General features: G+C 39.0%; 1 protein-coding gene across 5 annotated transcripts in view; it reads right to left on the bottom strand.

Annotated features, from left to right (window-relative positions):
* Positions 1-18,030, bottom strand: part of Klhl32 (kelch like family member 32) — a 232,186-nt gene that overhangs the window by 154,662 nt on the left and 59,494 nt on the right. The window lies entirely within an intron of this gene.

Genomic DNA, 18,030 nt, shown 5'->3' with positions numbered 1-18,030 from the left:
TGCTGCTAAGATAAGGCCACAAATTTGGTCGCTTAAACAAACACAGATTTATTGTCTTCATTTTGGAAGATCAGAAGTTGAAAATGGGCTTCACTAGACTGAAATCAAGATGCCAACAGGGCTGTGTTCCTTCTAGGAACTGTGGAGAGGATGTTTTCTTGATTTTCCAGCTCCTAGAGGCCTCCATCACATCTTTGATTTTCCTACCCCCCACCTTCCACCTTTTAAGTACTCTGTAATGACCAGCTGTGTAGCCCAGGACAATTCAGGATAAATTAAGGACCCTACCTTAATTACAGGCTCCAGGGATTTGGACCTGGACCATTCTAGGCGACAAAACTCTGTCCGAAATGCGCAATAGCCAATGGCAACCTTTAACAGAACATGCTTTGGGTTCCACACAGACTGGTACAACAAAAATATCTAGTAGTTGGAGTCTAGGTGTTGGGGATTGGACTCTGGCATTCAGTAGCTGCAGGATCTTAAATGACCCAGTCTTTAGCAAGTCCAATTTCATCATCTCTAAAGAAGTAGTATCTATATCTGTCTATATAGTAGTATCTACAGCTATATATATATTTTTTTAATTTCAACATTTCAATAATTTGATTTTTTATTAGTCTTTATATCCATTACTTTTCTGTTCCTGTGATAGAATACCATGACCAACGCAAATTATAAAAGGAAGAGTTTACTTAAGGGTCCAGAGGGATAAGAGTTCATCATATCAGGGAGGCATGGCAGGAGGCAGCCAGAGTAGAAAGCTGAGTACTCACATCTGCAAGCATGCACAGAAAACAGACCAATGTCCAAAGACATTACTTTTTGATGTTTTGTTATCAAAACTCAAATAAGGCTGAACATGCCTTTAATCCTAACACTCAGGAGGTAGAGGTAGTTGCATCTTTGAGCGTTTGAGGCCAGCTTGGTCTACATAGTGAGTTCCAGAGGCCAGCGAGGGCTACATAGTGAGACCCTGACTTACAAAACAAAATTTACCCCAAGCTTTATCTACATAGCACATGATAATTAAAAGTACCAGACTAGTGGAATTAACCTTATTGGATTTTCAACAGCCATAGTTTGAAGCCTATACTAATGTGGTCAGAGGGACGTAAAGGACAGTTTTTGCCACTTGCCCTCCAAGGTCGACTAAGTTCCAGGGGACTATGGAGCATCTCTCAAAATGTCCTGTAACTCAGGTGAGTCACCTGTCCTTGTTCAAAGAGACTCCACGAGATGGAACTGAATCAGTGTCCAGTCTACAAAGAGGAGGGTCAACTCAGAGGAAACATCTCATTAATGCTTCCAAGTGAAGCCAGACATGGTCGAGCAGGACCTTTGACTTAGCTTCACATAGATGGAACTGGTAAAAGAAAGGAGCCAGGAGTTCCTCCCAAGCCCATGTGACCCCTGAAGAAAAGATCCTCAAATGACCTTAAGTGTAAAAATAAACTGATTTTGGGGGGCCAACTGTATGGTCTTAAACACCCAAAAGGAAAAAATAATGAAAGAGCAAAGTCGTCAGTATATTTCTTTAAGAGTTCAAGGGATTATACTTTCAACATTAAGCTTAAGTCCATATAAAAATTATTTAGACAATTATTTCTCATTGATGATTTTGTTCCTAACCAGAAAGTGCCACTCAGATGTAAGACTTCAAATCTTGGTCTCCAATACTGTAGAGCCCACCTGTAGCTAAGGGAGACAACCAGCTATTGTTCTAAAATGATGGATAAATTTGTTTTCTCCCCCATCTAGAAGCCTTTGAGAGGGAGCTGACACTGATTCTAACCATTCCAACAGCTATCAAAATACCTGAAAGCAAATCCTGAGTCCATCACTCTAGAGTCCAGCCTTGGAAAACAAAAGAAAAATGAGGAGGAACCCAATAGAGGTAGGATGTTTTTGGAAGCCCTTCAAGAAACTCCAATGGACTCTCATATGAACATTTGAAAATTGCGACATTTTTGACATTTTTTCTAGTTCCTTGTCTAGAACTTGTACTGCTAATTACTCTTGCCTTTACTTTTCCTTCACATCTCCCATTCATGATTCAAGGACTTTCTTTTCCCCCTAGAGAGAAGAGTTATGTAATTTGGGAGTCTTTTAGATAGACCCACTGAAGGGGTGCTCCAGTTGCCTCACCCTGAGTCCCTGTTCAGTATGGAAGAAGCCAGAATGGTCTGTGTCCCGATTCCCTATTGGCAATTTGCCTAACCTCTTCAGAGGATGGTGTGATAAGAATAGGAGGTAGGAATTGGCTAGGCAGTTAGGGTAAAAAGGCCCCCCCCAAAAGTAGCCACTGTCTTGGCTAAAACTCACAATGTCCTTGAGCCTCCATTCCACATGCCAAAAATGTCAAAAACATTTGGAAGCTTTTATCTAATCTTTAAAAGATTTTAGCATTACCTCTTCAAAAGGGGGGAATGTTAAAGTAGCCAAAAGCCCCATAAAAAAGAATAAATAAATAAAAGAAGAAAGAGTATATGAAGTTATCAGAAAAAAGTGATAAGGAGATATGGGAGGAGTTGGAGGGGAGGGAGTGGGGATGGATTTGATCAAAACACCTTCTATGCTTGTATGAAATTCTCAAGAAATTATTTATTTAAAAATGTACAAAATAAAAATTTAAAGTATTTTAAAATTCAAAAAAGAAAGAAAATTACTTTTAAAACCAGCATGCATCTAAATTATCTTCCCATAATTTTTCTTTTCTTTTTTGCCTTTTTGAGACAGGGTCTCTCTGTAGCTCCAGGTGTCCTGAAACTCCCTATGTAGATCAGGCTGGTCTTGATCTCACAGAGTTCCATGTGCCTCTGCCTCCTCAGTGCTGGGATTAAAGGCATGCACCACCATAAGTTTCTTAATGGGTTCATTAGAAGTGTTATTTTTTTCTTCTTGGGGCATTCAAACTTTTTTTTTCAAGGATTGGTTTTAATTCTTATTGTTATTCACTTGTATGTATCTGTGTCTGGGTGAGTGAGTGTACGCCATGTTTGTGCAAGTGCCCCAGGAGGCAAGAAGAGGGTGTTTGATCCCCCAGAGGTAGAGGTACAGGCAGTTGTGAGCTGCCTAATGTGGATGCTGGGAGCTCAACTTAGGACTTCTGGAAGAACATCAAGCACTCTTAACTGCTGAGCTATCATCTCACCAGCCCCCATATCTTCATATATTCAGTGCTGATTAAAAATCTCATTGGTGGCGCAAGTACTTGGGAGGCAGAGGCAGGTGGATCTCTGTGAGTTCGAGGCCAGCCTGGTCTACATAGTGAGTTCCAGGACAGCTGGGGCTACAGGGAGACTCTGTCTCAAAAAGACAAAAAAAAAAGAAATCTCATTTTCAAGCCATGCTCCAATTTTAACAGACATGATTCCACTTCAAAATTATTTATGTATGTATTTGTATAAAAGTGGATGTTTAAAAACAGTACCCATTTGATGGAAAACGATCCACTTACCACGCAAATGATAGTTTATACTACAAAAATGATACTCGGGTGCTTTTGCGATCAGTACGTGAAGCAGGACGTCAGAGCAAGGAAAGAGCAAGCGTTCGCATGCTGCTGCCGCAGCACACACACCATAAGCACAGGGCTCAGGAGTGCTTGTTTAGCCTTAAGCAAAGTCATTAATCACAGGGCAGGCTAGTGCACAAGTGACGATGGAAAATATCGAGCACCGTGGGATTTAATTTCAGTGACATTCATGTACCAATTAAGTAAGTAGGGAGTACTGCTTTGCTATTTAAAACAACAGAATATGTTTATGTTTACAGAGTGATCGAAACAGGACTTTGGGTTAGTTTGTTATTATCCTTCTCAATTTTTTTTCCTGAAACTGAGTGATGAGATAAGTTACACTCAGTTAATAGTTACTTGTTACACTTAGTTTTACTATTTAGAACTGTCCTCATCAGACCATGAGATACTGCTGCAGAACAAATCTGTAAGTCTTAATTACACCCCTGACTCCAGTGACTGCTCAGAATGTGCCTAAAGCGAGCTATGGCTACAGTCCTTTAATACTCATGTAGCACTTGATAGTTTGTAAGTCCAGTTTTTGTTATTGATTTTATTTTTAAGCTAAGAAGTCATTTACTACCATATGGGAAGGGGGTCAGAGAACTGACAAAGGTGGAAAGAACAGACTAGGAATAAAGATAGGAGGCTTCAGGTTTAAGGGCTGAAAGCAAAGTAACTGAACATTATATTCCTGTTTATCCTTTGTGTAAGAAACATTATCTGTCTGTACATGTTGTTTCTGAGAATCAGAAAAGCTAGAGTCTTTAAAATGATGGAAAGCATCCAGTGTAAATACTGCAGTGACTCCGTCTGTATTTTGTGGTGAGCAGTGCTATCATCTTCAAGACTTTAACGAACACTTTCTCAGGAGCAAGACAAATGAATAAATAAATAGAAAGTACATATATGTAAATCTATGTACATATATAGATTCACCACCATATAAATACATGTATCTGAGAGAGGGCCCGTTCTGTGAAAATTAGTAAGTGCCTAACTAGCTCAACACAGCAAGAAACTATTTCAATCAGACTGCAATAAGGAGAATAAAGGGAGCGTATATGGTGTCCTGGGCACTGCAGTGGGCCCTGGGGATGTGAATGTCAGAACAATGAAGAGAGTTGTGGCCCCACCCCTTGCAGAAGATGAAGGGAATACCTTCCCACACAGACTTCCTGTGTTGCTCGCTCCTTGTACAGCTTCCTTTGAAATGTCTGCGGCTGCTCCTCCCCCAGCTCCCTCCACACCGAAGGCCTGCCTGAGGACAGCAAGAACGTCTTGCTTCCACTATCCCTGACACTCAAGCCTTAGTCCACAAGTCCAGCCCCTGAAGTCTTTAAGTTTATTTTTATTGAAGTTTTGTTGTTTTCATACAAAATAATTTGATTTTTAGAGCAGTTCCCCTATCCACCCCTCCGCTTACTGCTCCTGTGGAAACTACTTAAAACAGCTCTCATGTCAATTCTGTAACTCTTTTTTAAGTATATATCAAATACTGAATTGCACATGTATAGATGAATTAAGTAAACTAGCAATTTTCATAACTATGTAAACATAAGTAAATTTCATGATTACTGAATACCAACTAAGGCTAGTTTCCTTAGTTTCTTCTTTGTCTCCCCTTTTAAAAATGTTTTACTGATTTTTCTTGTGTGTGATTTTCATACAATACAATATAATTTGATGCCATTTTGATCATTTTTATTTTATGTGTATGAGTGTACTGCTTGCACGTGTGGAAGTGCACCTGTGTAGTACAAGGCCCACGGAGGCGAGAAGAGGGTGTCAGATCCCCTGGAACTGGAGTTATGAATGGTTGTTAGCCACCTTGTGGGTGCTGGGAATCAAACTCAGGTCTTCTGCAAGAGCAGCCAGTGCTCTTAACAACTGACCCACCTTTCTAGCCCCGCCACTGGAGCCTGTTTAACCTACAAGGAGTCCCATCCTTGAAAGAGACTGTCTCTCTCCCCTCCCAGCAGCTATCACTTGCCAAAAATTCCTTGGGTTGGGTTGAGGGTTCTTGCCCATCTTCCCATATCTGTGCCGGGATTTTGTCTGGCTTGAGCTTACATGGGACTTGTGCACGCTGTCATCATTGCTGTGAGTTTATTATGAGTCAGTGATCAGCTGTCTGAAAGACTGTTTTCTTGTGGTCACCCACCACCTCTGGCTCTTACGATCTTTCTGCTCCTCTTCCACCATGATCCCTGAGCCTCGGGAAGCAGAGGTTTGATACAGGTGTCCTATTCAGGGATACATGCTCTGCAGCCTCTTTCTTTCTGCACATTGGCCAGTTGTGGGTCTCTGTGTTAATCACCATCTGTTGTATAAGGAAGCTTCCCTGGTGAGAGTTGAGAGATGCATTAATCTATGGATATAACAGTAAGTCATTAGGAGTCAGTTTAATACAGTAACTATTTAGTAGAAAACTAGTATTAGGCTCTGCCCTATTTTAAGCACCAGCATGTGCTTAAATCAGGCCCTCTGTAAGAGCAGCCACTGCTCTTAACCACTGACCCATCTCTTTAGCTCATTTCTTTGTTTTTAAATGAAGGTGGTAATATCACCCATTTTACATATTTCTTGGGAAAATGAAATGTTGATCCATAAAAACTTTTAGAATAAGTGTGTGGAGCATAGCAAATTCTCTGTCAATGGTAGTCATGACTATTGTTACTGCTATTGATTGAGAATATCAAGGAAAGAACAAGGGATAAAAACAAGGCTAGAATCCAAAAACTCTATTTCAAACCTAAACCCGTGGTATTGATTACATCATCTTATGTTTGTACACCAGTCTGTATCTGCCACCAGACTATGAACTCACTCAGTGTCTAGAAAATAACAGTAATGTAAAAATGTTTATTGAACTTGAAAAATTTTAATTATACAGTATATACTCATTTAGTAATCATGCCATTATACTGAAATAATGACTAGCAAATATGATGATAAAACACATGAAATGGATCTGTTCTCCCCAGTATCATGGGATTTTGCACTTCTCTCAAACCTAAAAATTACACAGGCAGAAGTGCACTCAGTCTCTAAGGGAAAAAGATGCCCAAATATTTAACTTTCTAAAATGTCATATTTGAATCACTTTACCAACACATATATAAAATTATGTTAGGCAGTCAAGACATCCACTTCTTTGGCCAGAAAGTGTAGGTGTTAGTGGAGATTAAAGCTGAAGACAGCAAGTCTCTTCCATAATCCACAGGGTATTCCAGAACCCACAGGGTGGCCCATCATTCAGGGTTTCCCACAATGTGCCCCACGACCCATGTGCTCCCTGAGTCAGAGAGAGGCCAAGAGAGGCAATTAAGAATTGACTCATGTTCACCCATTTCTGCATGTGCTTGTGGATTCATGCACCCACACCCCATCACCCTCCTACACACACATACATGTACACTCTAGATCACAAGGCCCCTCCTGACTTTTCCTGCTACCTCTGATTCAATTATTTCCCTACTCATTGGTGTTCAAAAGTACCTCAATGGATTTCACTACTCCCTGGCTAGTTACAGTTTTGATCCAAGATGTTACCTGTAAAGAGACGTATTACATGGTATATTATCTTTAATTCCTTAAAGGAAACAAGCTAAAATTTTTAAAATTTGGGAAGTAGGAGACTTTAAATATGAATTCAGGGACACAACAGAGGGGAGTTGAGATAAGTCTTCTTGAGAGACATCACCCTTGTTGGTTGTGAGAAACCTTGGAGGGTATTGTAGGCAAGAGGTTACAGGTCCAAAGCTGAGAGGTGCAAAGGCCCTGTCGTAGAACAGACTGTGCCTGGAGAACAGTGTTGCAGTGCACTGAAGGAACAGATGGGAGAAGACAGGGGCTAATGAGTGACAACAAGTTGGTATGAAGGTCATTCCTGGGGTCTGGCAGTTAGGCAGGAGGTGTTCTGAAGCACCAGCGCAGGGGATGACCATTCATGCCACAGTCCTGCACAATGGCTTAGAAAGCAACAGCCAGAGAAGGAAAAAACGTCAAATGGCAACTTAAGTGTTTTAAGCAAGAAAAAAGGAGCTTCCAGATACAGAAAATGGAAGGATGTTAAAGGATGACACCAAAAGTTAGCCTATCTATCAAAAGATGAGTGAGCCTGTAAGAAACTGACCGGATGAAGAACTGACCTTTCTTCCCCAAACGCCGAGGCACACCATGGCCAGGCACCACTAGTTAATCCAAAGAGCGAAATAGCTAATGCTTAGTGAAAGATTGCTGAGTGTTGGATACTGCTCCTGTCCTTTCTTCACTTAATCTCATTTAATCTCTGTACCAACTTGTCCTGAGGGTTATGCCTGATGGTCACCAGTTTAAAGATAAAAATACAGGCTGAAAGAAGAAGATGATTACATAGAGGAGAAACCTCACAACTATTAATTAAAGTAGAACTTTCTATTTGCCAAGCACTGTGGGAAACAGGGAACTGACAGGAGCAGCCCCTACTGCTGAATCAAAACTCAAATGTCCTCCTGAGCTTATCCGTTTCATTTCCCTGCCAGTGCTTTGCCCTTTTCTGGAAGCCCTTGCTTTGACTCAGTTACAGCAATTGACAAATGCCAGATTGTGCTGACACTATTGAAATCAAATCTAAACTTTAATTTTTTTTTGGTCTTTTTGAGACAGGGTCTCCCTGTAGCCCCAGCTGTCCTGGAACTCACTATGTAGACCAGGCTGGCCTTGGACTCACAGAGATCCTCCTGCCTCTGCCTCCTGAGTGCTGGGATTAAAGGTGTGCACCACCACACCTGGCTTAAACTTTAATTTTTTAAAAAGTCATCATTTCTGGACTCAGTAATGCTTTCATACTTTTAAAATGCTGATGATCACAAGAAGTCAAAGTACTTTGCACTCAACTGCTCATTCATTATTCATGTTTTAAGCAAGAAAATCTGATGTTAACTCTCAGGCCAGTATCAAAGGACAGCTTACATCAAAGCATGCACATGCTGACCCCTATGGTCCCACCTCTTCTGAGTCAGAACAAGAAATATTTTAGCTTTAGAATAATATGCCAGATACCAGAGTTTAGAGTACACAAGTGTATACCAAAATGTATCAAAGGATCATATTAGAAGAAAAAATGCATGAACAATTAACATATATTTAGTATACATTTATTTAGTATTTGCAGTCCTAAGACTTGAAGTACACATGAAATTCTATGAAAATTAGAAAACATGTCTTCATTCGCTTAAATACTTATTAAGCACTTACAAATTCAGGGGCAACATTTTATTGTTTCAAGGGACAAGGGTAACAGGCCACTGTTTCTAGGTGGTGCAATGACAGACTACATGATACAATGAAAACAGATATGATTTTGGTTTAAGGTAGGCAGTTGTTGGGTACAATTCTTTATGAATCTCTTAGATTCCTATATACAGTTTGAGAGGAACAACACCAATCCATTGTTCTAAACTCTTTTCAAGAATGTTTCAATAGCAAACAGCCTTGGTATAGGGTGGGAGGAGATAGCCCAGTCTGAACAAAAGTCATGTTTGCTTTAGCTCTGAGGAGATTCTGGGATTACATATTCTGGGATTACAGGTGGGCCTCCACTCACCTAGTTTTTATATAAAATTGCCAGGGATCCAAACTTGGGTCCTCTGATTTGTATGGCACTAAGCAATACCCCTAGATGACCTTTGAAAATTCAACATCACTGGGAGCTGGCAACTGAATGTAGTTGATACTATCTCATAAGTTAAAAAACAAAACAAAACAGACATTCTTACTGGAAATATTTAAACCTGTCATCAGGTTGTCCCAAAGTGTAGGTTGATGTCTATATTATTTAAAGACTTTGGAGAATGAATTTTTTAAATCACAATTAAACTTGTATTCCTACTCATTGAGACTCAGCTATGAGTCAAAAATGTTCTGTTACACTGATTCTGAGGGAGGCCATGGTATTTGCTTGGCCAATGGGAGATGAGTATACATTAATGTTTTATTTCAAAAACATTACCTAGTCCTTAACTAAAGTAACACTAAAAAGAAATTTAAATGATAATTTAAATGATACATAGTCTGATGTTACTATTGCTCTTCAGGTTAACAACTGTCCAGGTTTTGTTTTTGATACCCATATAAGAGGTCAGATAGAAAAACAAGAAGACTCCAGAAGATGAAAATGACAAGTGACCATACACAGACAGCTGTCATCTCTGGGGAATTAAACTGGGGAGTGCTGGAATGAAGCCATCCTAAGAGGGAAGTAAGGGCAGAAAAGCACTAGTTTCTGTAACAAAATAAAATGAGAGTGTCTGCAGGGCAGAACGGAGGGAGAAAGTGTGCAGAATCAATTCTAGAGGGAAAATGCAAACAAAAAAGCAACACCCCTGTGGGGAGCAATGAAGTGGTTCAAAGAGGGAGGTGTCTAAGTTCTGTCATTAAAGCAATCAGAGAAATCTCAAACAAACTATTAATGATGTACCTCAAGAAACTAAATAAGAAACTAAAATGCTAAAAAAAAAACAACCCAAAACACCTTAACTCTGTAGACAGAAGAATAAAGTTGAGCCCAGAAATTAATTAAATGGAACTAAAAAGAAGTATACAAAAAAATAGATGAAACAGAGTTGGTTCTTTGAAAAGATAAACAAGTGACAAACACTTAGCCAAACTAATCAAAATAAAAAACTCCAACTTATAAAATATATGAAAAGACAGCTATTACCATAGATATTAATGAACATATACTTTGAAAAGCCAAATAAACTGGAAAATCTAGAAGATAGGGAAAATTTCTAGACATATATAACCTACCAAAATTAAGCCAAGAAGATATAAAGAACTTAAACAAACGTATAACAAGCAACAAGATTAAAGCAGCAACGAATGTTTCCAAACTAAAGGGCACAGGCCCAGATAAACCCTATTAGACCTTCAAGAACGTAACAGCAGTGCTTCTTAAGCTATGCCGCAAAATAGGAAAGAACACTGCCAAACTCATTTTTAAGTCAGTTTTATACTGATACAAAAGTGGAAAAGGCCACCACAACAAAAGAAAATGATAGGCCAATCTCCCTGATGAACATAGATACAAAAATTCTCAACAAAATATTTGTGAAACAAAGTCAACTATGCATCAAAGAGATCATTTGCCATGATCAAGTGGGCTTCATCCCACAGATGCAAGGAAGGTTCAACACATGAAAATCAATCAACATAACACACCACATAAATAAACTCAAGAAGAGCAATGACATGATTGTCTCAATAGATACAGAAAAGGCCATTGATAAACTTCAATATTCCTAGATGATGAAAGCCCCAAAGAAATTAGGAATAGAAGGATCATACCTCAACATAGTAAATATTACATAGAACATTATACAAACCTATAACTAACATTCCACTAAATAGGGCTAAAACTAAAAAATCAGTAAACTCAGGAATGAAACAACGGTGTTCACTCTTTTCCCACTCTTATTCAATATAGGTCTTGAAGTCTTAGCTACAGCAATTAAAAAAGAAAGAGATAGAGAAAGAAATAAAGGGCTATAAGTAGGAACAATAGAAGTCAAACTGTCTATATTGTGTAGAAAATAAGGTTCATCAAGCATTATTGATGGACTTCAAGACAGATTAACCTCAACTCAGTAATAATAGGTGATTTTAATACCTCCACTTTCCAATAGATGTGTCATCTTGGGAAAAAACAGAAACATTATAATTACATGGTATCATACATCAAATGGACCTAAGGCAGATATCTACAGAATATTTCATATAAACACCAAAGAATATACATTCTACTCAGAAGTCCATGGACCATATACTGTAATACAAAAGAAATCTCAACAAATACAGAAAAATTGAAATAACTCCATGTATCCTATTTGACCACAATGCAATAAAGCTTGAAGTCAACAGCAAAAGAATCTCTAGTAATTACATGAATTCACGGAGATTAAACAACCCACTACAGAATGATGAATGGGCCAAAGAAGAAATCAAGAAGGAAATTTTGAAATTCCGGGAAATAAATAAAAATGAAAGCACAACACACCAAAACTTCTGGAACATACTGAAAGCAGACCTAAATGTGAAATTTACAGCTCTAAAAGCCTATGTTTAAAACAATCAGAAAAAGCACAAAGAAATGACTTAATGATGAGAGAGTATGGAAAAACAAGAACAAACCACAACCAAAAGTGTAGACAGGAAGAAATAATAAAAAACCAGGGAAGAAATTAATGAAATAGAAACAGATAAAATACAAAGAATCAGTGACTCTAAGGGCTGGTTTTGTGAAAAGATAAAACAAGACTGACAAACCCTTAGCTTAATTAACCAAAAGAAAGAAAGAGGAGACCCAAATTAATAAAATCAGAGGTGAACAGGGAAGCATTATAACATACATCAAAGAAATTCTGCATATTATAAGGGACTACTGTAAAATCTATACTCCATTAAGTTAGAAAACCTAAAAAAAAGAATAAATTTCTAGATTCTTTCTAACCACAAAAGTTAAACCAAGAAGAGGTCAACAACTTAAACAGTATAACAAATAAGGAGATTAAAAAAGCCTTATGACTAAAAAAGCCCGGGTCCCTATGGGTTTACAGCAGAGCTCTACCAAACTTTGAAAAGAATTACAATCAATACTTTTTAAATTATTCAAAGAAATAGAAACAGCACTTCCAAATACCAAAGCCAGGTAAAAAACACAACAAAAAAGTAAACTATAGGCCAATATGCCTGATGAGCAAACATGCAAGTATTCTCAATAAAATACTTGCAAACCAAACAGGCATATATCAATTAGATCATCCACCATGGTCAAGTTGGCTTTATCCTGGAGATGTGAGGATGGTTCAACATACCTAAGTCAATAAATGTAAATAAATTATATAAATGCATTTAAAGATAAGAATCACATGATCATCTCAATAGATGCAGAAAAGACCTTCAGCAAAATCCAACATGTCTTCATGATAAAAGTCCTAGAGAAAACAGAACTGGAGGGAACATACCTGTTGGGTGAAACTATTCCTGGGGGGACATGAAGAACAGTCTACTCATCCCAGATAGAGAACCAACAGACCAAGTAAGGATAGCACCAAAATTCTACTTGGTGAACCAAGGAGTTTTATTGCGGTTACTTATAGGACTTATAAATGAGGTGTTTTCACAGGTGCAGAAACCAAAGTCCACCCCAGCATGGGTGAAAGCTCATGAAAGCAGGAAACCTGGAGTGCACTGCACAGCCTGCAGGCTGGAGAGTGTCCTTTCCAGGTATCTCAGCTGGTCTGAGCCTCTTCCAGGCAGCTCAGTTTGTCTCTGCTTCTTTCTGGTGTCTGGGTTAGTCTGAGGGCATCTCTCAACGCTTCTTAGGGCTGCTTATGCATGCTTGAGGAGGGAGGGGCCTAGTGAACCTGGTTAATTTCAGGGATTTCCTGAAGCTATTCAGTTGTTTAATTCCTGAGTTTAATGAGCTTATCTACAGAAAGGAGGATTTCACCTCCCCTCAAAACATCCTGTTGCTTACCTTTCTAAATTTAGAACATGCTCTTATTTATCTTCCTTTAGAACACTCTGTTGTTTACTCAGTTTCCTCCAAAATGGAAAATTTCATCTTGGAGGAAATTGTTAACATTCCAACATAAAAATTGGCCATTTATGACAAACTCAAATACAACATGATCCTAAAGGGAGAAAAACTAAGCAGTTCCATTAAAACAAGGAATGAGACAGGGCTGTCCACTGTCCCCACTCCTATTCAATACAGTGCACTACTTAGACAACTAAAACAAGAGGAAATCTTTATCGGTGAGGAGGAGGAAGAGCACTGTAAAGGGAGAAGGAAGAAGAGATTAAATAACACTAAAGATGTTTGAAGAAGCATTAGGGAAACAGCATTTTATGTTTATTTAAAATACATATGTGTGGATGTACATTCATATGTACATATATACATACTTTATACATATGTATAATATCGCAAATGAAATTATGCCACATAGGGTGATAATGCTCCCTGTAGGAGCCATAATCTGTTATCTAACAAATACCCCAGTGCCAACAAAAGGAGACTTCCCTTCAAATCGTTGGTAAGGGGGCGGTCCAAGAAACACCTTCAAACAATATAGGCTATTGCCATTTGCCTTGGTTGCCTCCCAGAACTTGAAGGTAAGAGCCTATTGCTGAACACAGGAATTGGAAGAACTGAGCTGGTACAGACCTGGAAGCTTCCTCCCTGGGGACCAACTTTCACTGTATTGGAAGATACTACACAAGCTGCCAATGGAGAAAGGTAATCAATAGCCCTTCTAGCTATGAAACCTACAAATTACAACAATGATCCCACTGGCCCAATAGCGGCACTTTTATCTTGTGTGTGTGGGAACCCCAATAGCTGTCTATTTGGATTTAAGATCTGCTTAGTACAAGGGAATTCATGCCTGGTACTGTATTTCTCTTAAAAATTAGAATAGCATATGAGCATATCATATATAAGCAACTGGTATATTACCATACAGAAAAAAGCCGGGTGTGGTGGTGCACACCTTTAATCCCAGCACTGGCGCGGGGGGGGGGCAGAGGCAGGTGGATCTGACTTCAAGGCCAGCCTGGTCGACATAGTGAGTTCCAGGACAGCTGGGGTTACAGGGAGACCCTGTCTCAAAGAGACCAAAAAAAATAAAAAGTCTATTTCTATAAATACAGTCAACTACCCATGGCTGGAGAGGTCACGGCCTCTAGAGAAGAAACTTCTACTACCATTTTCCCAAGCATAGCTTCTACCTGTATTCTAAATACTTACACCCATAGATAAGTGTGGTTTTCACCCCCTACAAAGTGCTTCTTTTCCCAGCACACAGAAGCTATTACAGCAATCCACAACTGGTCAAAATGTAGAGAATAAGTGGTCATAGAAGGCTCAGTCCCAATTAGTACATCTACAATACAACCTCTACACCTAAGGCTCAAGGAACATTGTGGAAGGGGGTGGGGGAGACTGGAAGGGCCAGGGGACCAGGACGCCTGCTGTTAGATAGCATCTTCTAGACATGCCAAGGAAGTTGTACCCATAAAATCTCAACTGTATGTTTTCCTAAACAAGACCTGCAAATGACTGCACTAGTTGACATGCCAACAGGGATGGGGGTGATTTCAAAAGGCCCCACCTCTAGATGAAGAACTACAGGTACTCAATGGATGCTGAGGGAAGGAGAATCAGTTTTCTCCAGGGATGAGCTCACTGATAGGTTATTCAATACCAAGTGGTCACCCCTAAAGACCATGTACATATGAGAAACACTAACCAGACTCAGCAGGGCGTGTGTGTGTGTGTGTGTGTGTGTGTGTGTGTGTATCTGTGCCTATGTCTGTGTGTGTGTATGTGTAATAATGATTATAGAAAGAGAGGTTATGAATATGAGAGGGAGTCAGGAGAAGGGAGGAGTTGGAGAAAGAAGAAAAAAGGCTGCAAATGATATCAATACAGTATACTCATGTATGAAATTCTCAAAAATCAAAAAAATATTATTAATTTACAAATAAATTATCTAAGGAATAAACCTAACTAAGGAAGTGAAAGATTTCTACAATAAAAATTTTTAGACGCTGAAAAATAAGATGGAAAACTTTCCCATGATTCTGGACCGTTGAAATTAATTGCAAAAAATATCTATATTATCAAAAGTGATCTACAGATTCAATGAAATCTCCATTAAAATTCCAATGAGATTATTCACTAAAATAGCAAAAATAATACTAAAATTCACACAGAATTATAAATGATCCCAGACAGCCAAGCAATCCTAAGCAAAATGAAGACTGATAGAAGTGTCATCTGTATCACAATACCTGATTTCAAGGTATACTCAAGGGCCATCATAACAAAAACAGCATGAACTGGCACAAAAAAACATGTAGATCAATGGGCTAGAAGAGAGGACTGTCTTCATTTTTTTTCCCCCGTTGCTGTGATAAAACACTCTGACAAAAGCAACTGGGAAGAGAAAAGGTCTGTCTTAGCTCCAATTCAAGGGACAATGCATCATGGTGGGGAGGGTAAAACAGCAGGAACTTGAAGTAGCTGATCACATTATATCCACAGTTAAAAAAAGAAAGCGATGAATAACACATCCATGTTAATACGCACCTCACCTTCTCCATCTTATACAGCATTCCCTACTGTGGTCCTGCCCACAATTGATGTGGGTCTTCCCAATCCCTACAGGCATGTCCAGGAACCCATTTCCCAGGTTATTCTATAGTCTGTCAAGTTGATAGCACTATCCATCAGAAGTTCCCAGAAGTAAATACACATAGCTCATAGCTACAGCCATATGCTTTTTTTTTTTTTTTTTTTTTTTACAAAGATGCCCAAAATATACTGGAGAAGACAGTCTCTTTGACAGGATGCTGGAAAACTGGATATCCTTGTGTAGAAGAATGAAACTAGACACCTATACCTCACCCTGTTGAAGAAAAATGGATCAAATACCTAAAATTTTGCAATTGTTAGAAGAAAACAGTGGAAACACTTTATAAGCAAAGAATTTCCAGAAAGGATGGCAATTGTTCAGGAAATGACCAAGAATTGACAAATAGGATTTCATGCAATTATAATACTTCTATATAGCAAAGGAAAAAATTGAAAAGACAGCTATACATCTAACAGAAGATTAATATACAGAATATGTAAAAATATGAAAAAGGGCTCAGAGGTTAAGAGCACTGACTGCTCTTGCAGAGGACCCAGGTTTGATTTCTAGCACTTACATGGCTGCTAACAACCATTCCATGGGATCCCATGCCCTCTTCTGGCCTCCACAGGCACTGCATGACATGGGTGCACCACACAGGCAATACACTCATAAACATAAAATAAAAATAATAAATAAAATGGTTTTTTAAACCTGAAAAGGCTAAGTACAAAAATCCAACCAATCAGTGGGATAATAAAATGAACAGATCATTTTCAAAAGATGAAGTACTCCCCTTCCTGAGATTTCCCTGTGCCCTGCTACCTCAGCATTCAGGCCTCCTTGGGTTGCCGGGATCCTTTCCTCCCCCAGATTTGTGTGCTGCTCAAGACTTGCTATGGTGAGATCCCTCTGCTATCTCGGCTCTCAAGCCTGCTTAGTTCCCTCATGCCTCTTCCCACCCCCCAGACTTCCATGTTCATCCAGACTTATGGTCCTGAGTCCCCCTTCCTGAGACTTTAGGGGTCCTTGACATCTCAGCTTACAATCCTGTTTGGGTAGTGATGGAGCTCAGTTCTGCAGAAGGTGAGTCAAGGACAAGAGAGTCCAGCTGTCCTTGAAAACAAGAGGATGTTTGGATATTGGCAGAATACCATGTCCCAAAGTCAAGGGCAGAACACTGCCTTGGGACAGGATAGTAAGAATGATAGTTGATAGGCTTGTGTTTTGCTTTCTATGGTCTAGGAGCTCTGGGAAAGAGTTTGGTTAGTAACAGAAAAGGAAAACACCCTTTAGTTTGAACTTTGCCTGATTTATGTTTTGCATGCTATATCCTTGGCTGTCCCTGCTCACTAGGTATAAAGAACCACTCACCTTTCTCCACCTGAGAGTTTGGTCCTTTGCCTTCATTCATTTTGCCGTCCACCAGCAGACCTGAGTCTCTACAGGGTAGACAGGATCCTTGCATGCCCAAGACCTGTGGGCTTCTCAAGTCTAACCTATCAGCCAACCTGTTCACCTAAGAGCCCCCAGCCCACCATGTTGATCCTGGACCATGTGGAGTAAATCCTGGAACCTCAATTCAAAAGTTGTACTTATCTCTAGCTAACTGAGACTACTACTTACACTCTATTTGCATATTAACACAAAGTGGCCTGAAAACCGAACACCAAGCACCAGTCAGCTGGGCCATAATCTGACAAGTTGGAGAAACAGCAAACAAAGATACAAACATTCAACAGACATGAAATCATCTACCCATACCAAGAAATACCACCACACAAGTACAGATAGTTAGGTCTCATAGAAAAAGCACGAACAACATAAACAACCAAGAAAATATATCTCCTCCAAAAATTAGCACTCCATCATAATATTTCCTGAGAATGGCAACCTAGAGGATGCACAGGACAATGATTTCAAAAGAGAAATTAAAATATGTTCCAGGAACCAAAGGAGGCTATGAATAAAAGACTGAATGAAGAATGTGAAAACATAAACAACTTGAAATTACTAAAACAATTCAAAACATGGTATTAGAATTCAATAAAGAGACAGAATCTCTGTAGAAAAGCAAAACTGAAATAAAATTTGAACTGAAAAATTCAAGAACTCAAACAAGAATTTCAGAGGAAAGGATCAAAAAAAGTAGAGAAAATTTTAAAAAAAAGACTGTCAAATCTTAAAGACAAGGTTGAGGGAATGAATTGCTCAATCAAAGAAAATGTGAAATCTAAAATAATCCAAGAATGGAATATATAAGACCTCTGGGACACTGTAAAAAGATCAAATCTATGAATCATAAGTATAGAAGAAGTTAAC

Source organism: Nannospalax galili, unplaced genomic scaffold (genome assembly GCF_000622305.1).
Source record: "Nannospalax galili isolate Female #2095 unplaced genomic scaffold, S.galili_v1.0 scaffold78, whole genome shotgun sequence".
NCBI lineage: Eukaryota > Metazoa > Chordata > Mammalia > Rodentia > Spalacidae > Nannospalax > Nannospalax galili.
The sequence above is the reverse complement of the archived record's forward strand: the minus strand, read 5'-3'. Positions and strand labels throughout refer to the sequence as shown.